Here is a 12,576-nt window from a genome sequence, read left to right as displayed (position 1 = left end):
TTCGACTCAGCTTAAAGACATCAGAGAAAAAAAATCTACCTCCCAAGAGCATCCATTCCATTTTGGGGCGTTCTGGTTCATTAAAAGTTCTTACTTAGGTAGAATTAAAGTATATCTCCCTTTAGCGTACAATTATTTGGAGGAGTAACACACTGTCTCTCCTCTTTCATCTACATGGTAACTCTTATTAAGTATTAGTAATTAGTTCATTCATTTATTTAAACATTCATCAAAGTGCCTGTGGAAAATCCAAGTGGCGTTGACTTAGTATTTGGATATGAGAATCTGGAAGACGGGAGAAAGAGAGGTCTCAGCTAAAAACGTATATTTGGGAGTCATCCACTAAGTCATTCGTGATTTCTCAATCCTTTCTTCTCTTTCAACAATCCAAGTCTAATCGTTCATCCATCCTCGTTGATTTACTTTCAAATTAGCTCTCTAATCTTTCCCACAGTCACTATCACCTCTTATTTTGATGGCCCCAAATTGTCTCCCCATATCCAGTTTCACATACTTCCAAACCATTCTCCACATGCAGTCAGATTTGTCCTTATTCTATGAGCTTGCTATGTCTGCTGTAACAAAGTCCCACAAATTGAGTGGCTTAAACAACACAAACTTATTGTCTTACAGTTCTGGAGGCTAGAAGTCTGAGACCAAGGTATTGATTTCAAGATGAGATCAAGCCATGCTCCCTCTGAAGGCCCTAGAAAAGAATCTGCTCCAGGCCTCTCTCCTAATTTCTGATAGTTCCTTGGTTTGTGACAGCATAGCTCCAATCTTCACAAGGTATTCTCCCTGTGTACATGTCTATCCCTTCACTTGGCATTTTTAAAAATAAGCACACTAGTCATATTGGAGTAGTGGCTCATCGTACTCCAACATGACATCATCTTAACTAATTACATCTGTAATGACCCTATTTCCAAATAAAGTCACATTCTGCAGTACTAGGGTTAGGATTTCAATATATGAACTGGGGTGGGGGGCACAATTCAACCCATATCACCTATAAAATGTAAATATGATCCCGTCATTTCCCCTTCAAACAATTTAATGGCTCCCCACTGCCTCCAAGGTAAAGTCCAAAATGTCTTCACATGGTTTCCTAAATTCTTCATAATCTGGCTCGTAGGTTCTCTCTTGTTTTATCTCTTACAACTCTCCTTCTCCCCAAACCCCTCCCAGATATCATCAACAACAAATGTAAAATTATAATAGCAAGATGTGTTTTCATAACATGGTGCCATAAGAGTCTAAGGGTGGATTTGCCCTAATCAGGGAGATCAGATGCTTTCTCAAAGAACTGATGATTTATCTGAGAAGTGAAATATCTGAAGGGTAGGTAGGTGAAGAAGGGAGAGAAGAGGATCCCAGAAAGAAGAAACAGTTTCTTCTCCATGCTTAAAAGATGGACTGAAGGAAGGGGAGGAGAGCAAGTTGTGAGATGAGGCTAGAGAGGCAGGAGGGCCAGCCCTGTGGGCCATATCCATGAGGAAGACACATGTTACCATTGACAGTCTTACCCAGGGAAATATGGTCATAAAATCTGCACTTCAAAAACACCACCCTGGTAACTGTAGAGAACTGTGGAGAACAGAATGGAAGAGGCAAATGTGGATATGAGAAGCCCAGTTAGAGGCTATTGGAGCAGTCCAGGCAAGACATGATGGTGTCCTCTTGCTTGGAAACAGTCTATCTCTATATGGGTTCTAGATATAGTAGAAGATAAAAACTGAGACTTTGCAAATGGATTGGATATGAGGAATAAGGAAGAAGGGGACATCAGGGATGACTTCTAGAATTCGGGTTTGGGCACATGGAAGGCCTATAGTGCCATTCATTAAAATTGGAAAGAGTGGAAAAGGTTAATGAGTTGTGCTTGTACGTGTTGGGCCTGAAGAGTCTTTGAGGTATCTTGAAGGAAATGCGTGAGCACTTGGGGGTTTAGCGGCTTTGCCTGAGGTGGATATATAATTTCATTAATCTCCACCATGTAGGTTGTAATTGAAGCCACAAGCATCAATAAGTCAGAACTGAGAAGAAGAGTAGCTAAGACTGAGCTTGGATTCCAACATTTAAATACTAGATAGGAGAACAGAAGCCGGTAAAGGAGACAAAAAGATCATTTCATGTCACGGACAATGAAGGGAAAAAAATGTTTCAAAAAAAGAAGTGGTAAACACTGATGAATATTGCCAGAAATTCAGTTAAGAAAAAGACAAGGAGGGCAGACCCCGTGGCCCAGCAGTTAAGTTCGAGCGCTCTGCTTCAGCGGCCCGGGGTTTCACTGGTTTGGATCCTGGGTGCAGACGCAGCACCGCTCGTCAGGCCATGCTGAGGTGGTGTCTCACATAGCACAGCCAGAGGCACTCACAACTACAGTATACAACTATGTACTAGGGGGCTGAGGGGAGAAGAAGGGAAAATAAATAAATAAAATCTTTTTTTAAAGAAAAAGACAAGAAAAATGAGGAAGAAAAAGAGGAAGAAGGGAAAGGAGGAGAAGGGGGAGAGAAGGAGGAGGGAGTGGAAGAAGAAGGAAAAGATGAAGAATGAAAAACCTTGCTTATCATTACTTTTCTCCTGCCCAAGCTAAACATCCGATGCCTCTTACCTATTTTAGGCATTTCATGACATTTTCCCATTTCCAAGTCCTTTGTCTGGAGGCATTCCAGCAAGACAATATTTTCCTTGAACACGACACTGAGCACTTTTGTTAATTATTACCTTTTCTCTGCTGGTCACTTGCTGGGCATGGGGAAGAAGAAATGATTAGTCAGAGTAGAAGCTTATCTCAAAGAGCTTTAAGTCTAACAGAAATGTGGAGGCACACTCACATATAAGTAAATATAGTGCAAAGTGCCAAGAAAGAGTTTGTTATTAACATTCAAAAGAGAAGGTAATTATTTTCATTAAGTTTTTATAGAAAAGGAAACATTTGAGTTGAGTCCAGTAGGGTGGATAGAATTTAGACACTGAAGAGATGGTAAGGAAAGATCTTCCAGCTAGAAAAAACAAATAAAGGCAGCAAGGAAGGAAACCAGAAGACTGGTGCTGTGAGTGTGAAGGGGAAGCATGATTAGGGAAAGAGGTTGGAAAACCATTTGGTGGAGGGCTCTGAATATTAGGCTGAAGATTTTAGACTTTTTCCTATTGACAGGAAGGGTTTGCTAAATATTGTTCATGATTCTCATTTGTGTTTCACTCCGGTCCCCAGACGTGCCATCTTGTCTCCCTTGAGTTACCTATTGTGGACACATGTCTTTAGACCGAGCTTAGGACTTTCTCTCAAGCACAATTCTTTCCTCCCTTCCTTCCTTCTTTCCTTATTTAGTTATTGTCAGTACAATGTCTATATTTAGATCTCAATATGGTTTCACTGAAAGTACTGACCTGAGACAAGGATGGCTCAGAGACAGGGAGAGTAGCTTGATGGCTATTATAACAGCTCTTATTCAATTATACTCAGGCATAGATTATCACTATGGTTTAGCATTAGCACTAGGAGATTCAAGAAACAGTTGATAGAATTCGAATGCCTTTTGCTCTATTTTTTTGTTCATGATACTCCTTTAAGTTTCAATGAACTTTCATCATCATCTCCCTCACCTACTTTGTATCTATACCTTCCTTATCCACTCCAGCTCTCCCTATGTTTTTCATTGTTTTACTTATCTTCACAGCACTTAACAACATCCAACATACTATATTTTACTTCCTTGTGTTATTTTTTGTCTCTCTTCCCTGTTCGCCACTAGAAAGTAAGCTCCACTAGGCAAAATGTCTTTATTGTTCACTGTTATGAGCTTAGAACAGGATTCAACACATGGAAGGCACTCAGTGTTATTGAATGCATCCCTTAACTTGTTTTGGTGTTTATATCTGGAGCTTATCAAAAGCATTCTAAACAGATAGCCTTGCTTCTTAGAAGACAACAGGCAGCATCAAGGGTCCAGTAAAAAAAAGGCGATGAAAAGCGGACTCAAGAAATATGCAGGAGGTAGAATCCAAATGATTTGACAATTCAATAAATGTTTGGAAAATGAGAGACAAGGAACTCAAAGATGATTCAGGTTTTCAGATTGAGTGAGTAGGAAAAGTAGGAGCTACTGGCAAGAACAGAAACAGGAATACTAGCAAAGGAACAGGTTTGGAAATTAATGTTCTAGAAACTGATTAACAATATAAGTATCAGTGCCTGTAAAATATCACCTTGCTCCATAATATACTATTTTTAAAAAGCAGAGAAACATGATAAATCCTTGCATTCCAAACAACCTTCTTTAAGCCAATGATATACACATACAAGATGACACCATATGGAAAGGCGAGACAGAAAGAGGCAGAACAAAGAAATTCTGACTTTGATGGATTAAACCCTTGACTTGATAAATGGTTCATGCAGATCAGTAACGGGAAGTCCCACGTGCCAACACAAAGAGCCAAAAATAATCTTGTAGTTTAAGGAGTGAATGAATGATACGGCACTCTGAGTTTGGAAAAGCCTCAGCTGCGATCATGAAATATGTATCAAAAGAGTTGGTTCTCTGGTGATACGTCAAGTTTCCTCTCTGCCTGTGGGGGAAGCTATTTTTTCTGATACAGAGTGGGCCAAATTCAGATTACAGATTCTACGTTTTATAATTCATCTAGCCTAAATTGCTGCAAACCAAGCGAAATCCAGAATACACTTTTTCTGGGTGGGTGGGGAAGGTGGCAGTCTATAAAAGGAAAGGAGCTGGCAGACTGATCCTCTTTATCACAAAGGGAATCACAATGCATACCTCAAAGTGGAGGAGAAAAAGATCATATATCAGAAAAAGGACTGAAAGGAAATACATTTAAATGGAAACGTTCTTTGGAACATGCACAATTTCTACTTTATTTCTTTACAATGAATATATATTATTCTACAATTAGAAAAAAATAAATAAAAGGTTTCTTTAGAAGAATCATCACTGATCCAAAGCTGCTAGGCGATAAGCTCATGGGTCATTTTAAAGAAATTCTGACAGCATGGTATCTCCAAGAGAGAAAATTAATTCTGGGGGGGATTTTTTATATCAATCCAAATCTCTTTGAATTTAAGCAAAAAAGAATCCACCTGATTGTTCTGGAAACAACCAACACATGTGCCATACTAATCACCCTGATGAGACACTAAATATATTCAATTCAATTCAATTCACAGGTACGTCTTCAATTCTGTTTTAGTCAATAAAGTCAGCCTCTGCATCCAAAAATTATTTCAAATAGTTTAGTATTTGTTACCCCTTAAATTTTCTCTTCTTATCTCCATAGGAGTTTACCCAAACAGTTTTGTTTTGCTTTGCTTTGTTTTGAAGGACCAGAATAAAAAAAGAAAAACGGCAGAATGCAAGGGATAAATAATCAACTTGACAGCTAAATACAGATAAATGTAAATTGTCAATACTGGCTACACTCTCCAAACCAACATTCACAGAAGTTCTGGAGAAATAAGGGCAAAGCAGAATTCCCATACACCCGTCCACACAGGGTCACATCTCACCAAATTCCATAAAATCGCACATACCCAAGCCTGAGTTGATTTTAAAAACCAACCAACCAATCAATCAACAAAAACTTCTAAATACAGCACACCCTCAGCATTTAATGATTTAAGATGCATCATTTGGATCTACGAGAATTAAGCCAAAAGTCCACTATATCAAATATACACACAAAGACCTATTGTGAGACAGGTGCTATTCTAGCTATTGAGGATGAGTTGTTAACAGAGCAACAGGTCCCTTCTTTCAGTGCAGTTGACAAGGCAGAAGTGGGAGGCCAACAGAAAGAACAAGCCATACTCAAATCTAAGATAAGCTCTAAGACCACTGTACAGGACAGGCAGCAGCCAGGCAGGGAGGCAGGGTGGTCGTGGCCTCAGGGCTCTGGCCTGGGGCTGGTGGCCAAGCAGGGCCTGGTACTCATTAGTACTCACTGGGGCAGCCACTGTGAGTCTGTGGCAACAGCAGCAGCAGGAGCAGGACGGCCACCAGATGGACCACAGTTTCAGCAGTGCTTCTGCAGCCATAGCCCCTATCAAGGTGGGAGATGCCATCTTGGCATTGGTGCTATTTGAAGGGAGCCTGGGAACAAGGTGAACCTGGCAGACCTGTACAAGGGCAAGAGGGATCTCTCTACCCTGGGATGTCCCAAGACCATGTGCTGGGTTTGTGGACCAGGCTGGGATGTGAAGGCCAAGGGGGTTCTAAGTCCGTGTCTGAGTGTCAGTGTCTTTGTGACTGGTGAGCGGGAACAAGCCCACAATATGGAAGGCAAAGTTCAGCTCCTGCCTAACACCCTTGGGTCCTTGGGAAGGAGACAGATTTATTACTATATGACTCATTGTAACTACTCTTTGGAGATGAATGACTCAAGAGTTTCTCCATGGTGGTAGACAGTGGCGTGGTGAAGGGCCCGAATGAGGAGCCTAATGATGCAGGCCTCACATGCAGCCTGGCCCCCAACATCATATCTCAGATCTGAGGCCACACCCAGATGTCCTCCTAATCTTTACTGTCTTACCTGCTCAGCCCTGGCTAGGGAGGCCCAGCCCCAAATCAGATGGGACCACCCAATTGGAACCTTGGCCAAATTTCTGCAATAAGGACTCCAGTTCAAAACAATGAAACTGGATAGGGCAACTTAATAGTCACTGGAGCACAGGGGCCAATGTGAGTTATCGTCCCAGAAGGGAAGGCCTCTCTGAGGAAACGACAAGAGAACTGAGACTTTTCAGACAAGAATGGCCAGACATATGAAGACCATGGCCTGAAGAGTGTCCAGGTAGAGGAAACAGCAAGCAACCCCATGGCAGAACCATGTGTGGCATGCTCTGGGAATAGAAGGAGGCAAGTGTGGCTGGGGGAGAGATGTAAGCAGGGTTCCTTATCAGCCATGATAAGGAGCTTGGCATTTATTCTGCTTGCAGTGAAAGGCCAATAGAGATTTTAAGGAGAGGAGCCAAGTAATCTGATTCATATTTTTAAAAGATCTCTTTGGAAGCTTTGGAGAATGGATGATGGAGCTGGTGGCTGGGAGATGAGAGTGGAAGCAGGAGACCAGTCCAGGTGAATGTTGATGGCGTCTTGGTTTGGAGAGTAACAGGGAAAATCAAGAGAAGTAGACAAGTTTGGAGATATAACCGGCTGGCATGCCGATAGATGGTATGTGGAGGAAGGCAGGCAGGTAAATCTCTAGGATGCTTTTTAGGTTTTTGGCTTGAGAAACTGAGTAGATGGCAGTGCCACTTACTGAAATGGGGAAGAATGGAGAAGAACAGGTGTGAAGAGAAAACTCTACTTTGAACATGTGCCTAATGAGGTAACTATTAGACAGCCACGTGGGAGTGTCAAGCAGGCAATGGGATATACAAGTTAGGAACTCATGGTAGGTGACAGGGGGAAGGGATAAAGTTATACAAGAGAATTGCAAGCAATGGAATTGGATAAGATCACCAGGGAATAAAACATAGACAGAGAAGAAAAGAGGACCCAGGCTTAAGCTTTTTAGTACTCCAGCAATTGGAAATCAGCCAGAGGTGAAAAAGCTAACAAAGTCTGAAAACAGCCAACAAGGTAGAGGGAAAAACAGGAGACGGGCACAGCTCTGAGCTCATCACTGTCAGTTCACTGACTCCTACAGGGCCAGTAGCATTCATGCTGTTAGAAGAAGGAAGAAATCAACCAGGTCAGACAGTGAAGCGAAGTCAGCCATGGAAACTGACTGGACAACTGTGTAGACAGCACTGATGTCACGAGTGATGTCCACAAGAGCATTTCAGTGTTAAAAAAATAGCTTATTGGTTAAACAGAAACTACAATTACTTTCGAATTATATTAAGTCAAAAAGGAAATAAAATAATCAACGGCAATATTCAAATAGCATGACAACAGTATTTCTCAACCATATTTTCATTATCATCCCTCTAAGGAGCCTGTTTAGATAATTTTTTCCTAATAACATTCTCACCCCCATGAAATTTAATACCACAGATAGACTGTATATTATGTATGTACTGTGGCCCTTTGGATGGCCACCAATCATTATAGTGTCAAAGAACTTCTGCTCCACTCGAACCTCGCAGAATCAATTGTCACCCCCCATGGACTCAACATCATTCTGGTTGAGAATGCACACATTATAATTATAACCTGCTGTTAAAGTTGTATTTGGGAAATTGTAGAATGACCATAAAACTTATCATACAACTGACATTTTTGAAGAGGAAAAAGGGTGTTATTGATAATTCTATGGGGGCAGTAGGCACACAGGAAAATGTCCTAGGCAAATGGGATGTCCCCATTTATCATGAACTATGAAAAAAAAAGTATAAAGATAAAATTGGGGGCTGGCCCCGTGGCCGAGTGGTTAAGTTCCCGTGCTTCGCTGCAGGTGGCCCAGTGTTTCGTTGGTTCGAATCCTGGGGGGGGGACATGGCACTGCTCATCAAACCACACTGAGGCAGCATCCCACATGTCAGAACTAGAAGGACCCACAACAAAGAATATGCAACTATGTACCAGGGGGCTTTGGGGAGAGAAAGGAAAAAAATAAAATCTTAAAAAAAAAAAAGTATAAAGATAAAATTGGTAATAAATCAATTATAAAATGGACAAATAAATCTAAGAGCTGGTTTGCTAGGAAAACGAACAAAATGGGTAAACATGGAAAACCTAATAAAGACAAAAAAAAAGAGAAAACACAAAGCAAATTAGAATTTATCAAAATAATATAAAAGCATAGATATAATGGATTTAAAATGTATCATAGAACATTATATGCACTTTATACTAAGAAACTTGAATATCTAGATAAAAAGGGAATTTTCTGGGAATGTATGAATTTTTTAAATGGACTCAAGAAGGACTTAAAAACAGTAGAGGCAATCATGAAAGAAATTGAAAATGTTATCAATGAAATATTTCCAAAGAGAAATTTAAGACAGATATTTCTTTGGGAAAAAACTCTTTGACATCTTCAAAAAAACCTAATGATATGCTACATAATCTGTTCCCAAGCTGAACAAAAAGAAAGTTAGCCAATTTATTTTATAAAACTAGCATAAACCTAATGCCAAAGCTTGACAGTTAATACACAGAAGGAAAACTATAGCCCGATCTCACATATGAATACAGACATGCCCACCCAAAAGAAATTCTAGCAAATTAATCTATCATCACGAGCTGATTAGCATTCATGATACAGGGCAAGCTCTGTTTTACTTCCCAACGCTAAGTTACACTCTGAACTTTCATATTTAGTTTAACACTCTTCTTAGTCACATGAGCAAGGAGTTAGAGAAGAATGTGATGCTGCAAATCCTTAGAACTATAAAAGTGAAAAATGTGTCAGAAAATTGAGATGTGGTGTTTAAAATAGTATGATCATATATCAGAATAATAATGCTGGGGAAAGCTCCAGCAACCTAGTGTTTGCCTCACAACTGTCAGCCCCTATATTAGTGTAAGTACTAAAAGACTTTATGACAATCATATTTCATGTTTTCGATGAGATAAAACAATACTTTCAATCCATTACCATAATTTTAATCCATGTCACAGAGTTAGTATAATAGAAAGCTTATCTAAGAAGCTGGAAAACGTGTTTATTTTCCACCTGTTTTAGTTTAAAAACCTAAGACATGATTCACACATTTACCCATCTTATTGATGATTCTTTTATTAGACTATTAATTGCACTTGAGCCAAAGAAATCTGATTCAAACTAATGCTTTTAAAATGTGTCACTCAAAGGACATTTTCATGTTTTTTCTTAATCTTATTAACTCTCAGTAGTCACACCTTAAAAAATTGAAGCTCAAATATCCCTTTTGAATTCAGTACTTGGCAAATTTTGTGAGAGAGATGGAAGCATTCAACACATTCATCTATTTTAAACTTGTTCAAATTTCTGGACTTTGAAATGGACTAGCTTTTTTCCTTCAAATTTTTATTTTGAAAAAATTTAAACCAACAAAAAAGTTACATGAATAAAGAAATGAACATGCATATCTTCTGCACCTCGAATCACCAGTTGTTGACATCTTATCACACATAATTTATCTCTTTAGCCATCTGTCATCCATCTCTATATATTTCTACATATACATATTTTTGCTAAACTATTAGAAAATACATTGCAGACCTCATGACCTTCCAGCATATTTATTTTAAGTATAGTGATGGTCCCTTATATAACCACAATATATTTACCAAATTGAGGAATTTTAATAGTGAAACAACGCTATCTAATACATAGCCCATTTTCAAATTTTGCTAATCAACATTATAATATAAATCCTGTTTATTGGTTTTCAACTTTTATAATTAAGCTATATGCAAAACTTGGAAACTTTAAATATGGCTATAGAACAGAACAGAACATTAGCTGCCTTGACAATGCCAAAGGGGAGAGAAGAGTTGGGAGCTAGCATGCTCATCTTGGTGGAGAGATGAGAGAGGCTGTCTAAAGAGGATGGAACAAAAAATAGAAGTTTAAGGTTAGTATTTAAAATTAAAAAGAGAACTAACCGTGAAGCAAAATACTAACATAACCATCGAGCTTTCCTTTCCCTTGGGAAGGGAAGGAAAAAAGGTAGGAGGAAAAGATGAGCTCAGGCCTCCTTCTTTACAGAGGGGCGTCAATAAATAACATCTAAGGTTGATAAATCAAGGAAACATAAGACAAGGCAGGATGGTTCTATCTCAAAATATTAACCTAGATGCTCTTTGTGCATTTCCCTCCAGATCTTTTGTCTCATGTGTACTCCAAGAGGTAGTCTTCTCCTTCCACGCGTACTCCTGGTCCACACTACAGGGCAAAACAAAGATTCAAAGAGCCAGGCTAAGAGGTTGGCAGGGCTTTTCTTCTTGGAGAGGCCGAATAAGACTGGACGTGGAGACTAGTGTGAGAGAAGGAAGGGGCCACACAGTGAAAGGACCGGGAAGACATCCTGGAAGGACAGAAAGGGAACCAGCTGGCACAGAGGTCTGGAAAGCAATGCAGAAGGGACTGGGAAGATGAGCTGTCCTCCCCCGCCCCGTGCCAATTAGTCCCCCTGGACAGCAGCTCAGGTGTTCAGTAATCACAGATGCTTATAAGACCCTCACCTGAAAAAGGGTAAGAGGAACACTTGCCCTGGAGCAGGCTGAATCTAGACTGACCCTGCAGGGAACTTATCATAAGAGCACAGTGGAGGATGCATCACTGCTGGCACCTGGATTACCTAAGGCTATAGAGGAGCTATTGAAAGAACTGAATTTTTTTAAAAATTAAGGCTCTGGAGAATAAGACTGGAGAAGAACAGAAGCAGCATGGGATCTGCTGCTTTTTATTCCAACTCTCCTGCACTATAGGTTCTCTACTATGTACCTTCATTACTTTTGTAAAAATTTTAAAGAGAAGATTAAGAGCCTGGCCCCATGGCCGAGTGGTTAAAGTTCCACGCCCTCCATTTCGGTGGCCCAGGTTCATGGGTTCAGATCCCCAGCCATGGACCTACTCCACTCACCAGCCATGTTGTGGCGGCATCACACGTACGAAATAGAGGAAGATTGGCACAGATGTTAGTTCAGGGCTAATCTTCCTCAAGCAAAAAAATAAGAGGAGGATTGGCAATGGATGTCAGCCAAAGGAGAATCTTCCCCAGCCAAAAAAAAAAAGAGAGAGAGAAGATTAAAACTAATGGCTTTTGTTACTGAATACCTACTATGAGCCATGTACTGTGTTAAGTACTTTAAATACATTTTCTTACTAATTCTTAAAAACAATTAAGTATTGCATATGTAAAGTTAGGGGCTCAACATTGATCGAATGAATGGATGACTAAATGAATGCATAGTCCATGTCTACAGTTGTGCTTGCATAAATGAACAAATGCTGCATGAAAAGTTTCACAGAATTTCAGGACTGCAATCTTGTCCACCAACTGCCTCATCACATGTATCACCATTCTGCCTGGATTACACAAAATTGGCATCAGCTTTTTCAGTTTTGTTTTTGGGGAAAGAAAAAAAAGCGAAAATCTATCATACAATAATAATTTCAGTTTCTGTAGCCTCACTCTGTCTTGGAAGTTCTCAGCCTCCAGTGGTTTGGAGGAGAGCAGGCTCTTCTTGGCTCGGAAAACCATAAATTAGGGTGAATAAATGGAGACTTGGCATGGCACTTCTGAAAGGTTGCCAACCTCTGCTCAGCTGCCTTTTCCACATCAACTCTCATGTGCAAAGGAAATCAGAAGGTGCAAGCTGCTGGGAAAGATGCTTCCACGTTCTGAAATGTACACAAGTCACAGGTGGTCTCTCACACTAAATTAGACTTTCAGGGTAAATCAATAGGGTCAGAAAGTGTACTAGATAATAAAACCACTGACTAGACTGTCAGTGCTAAATAATAAGTTATCTCTGTCTGTAACAGAGTGTAGAAAGTTAGAAAATAAATAACAGATACCATTTTTCAAATGCATTCAGCATGGGCTATTCTAATTTGTAGGGCTCTCTAAGAATAAAACATCATTCATGGTAAACATTTGTTTTCAGAGCTTCT

General features: G+C 39.9%; 1 protein-coding gene and 1 pseudogene across 7 annotated transcripts in view; one reads left to right on the top strand and one right to left on the bottom strand.

Annotated features, from left to right (window-relative positions):
- The window catches only part of ST6GALNAC3 (ST6 N-acetylgalactosaminide alpha-2,6-sialyltransferase 3), a 497,431-nt gene that overhangs the window by 234,441 nt on the left and 250,414 nt on the right, over positions 1-12,576 (bottom strand). The gene's annotated exons all lie outside the window — the stretch shown is intronic.
- LOC123277753 (peroxiredoxin-5, mitochondrial pseudogene) lies at positions 6,027-6,516 on the top strand (annotated as a pseudogene).

Source organism: Equus asinus, chromosome 16 (genome assembly GCF_041296235.1).
Source record: "Equus asinus isolate D_3611 breed Donkey chromosome 16, EquAss-T2T_v2, whole genome shotgun sequence".
Taxonomy (NCBI): Eukaryota; Metazoa; Chordata; class Mammalia; order Perissodactyla; family Equidae; genus Equus; species Equus asinus.
This window is presented reverse-complemented; position numbering and strand designations above follow the sequence as displayed.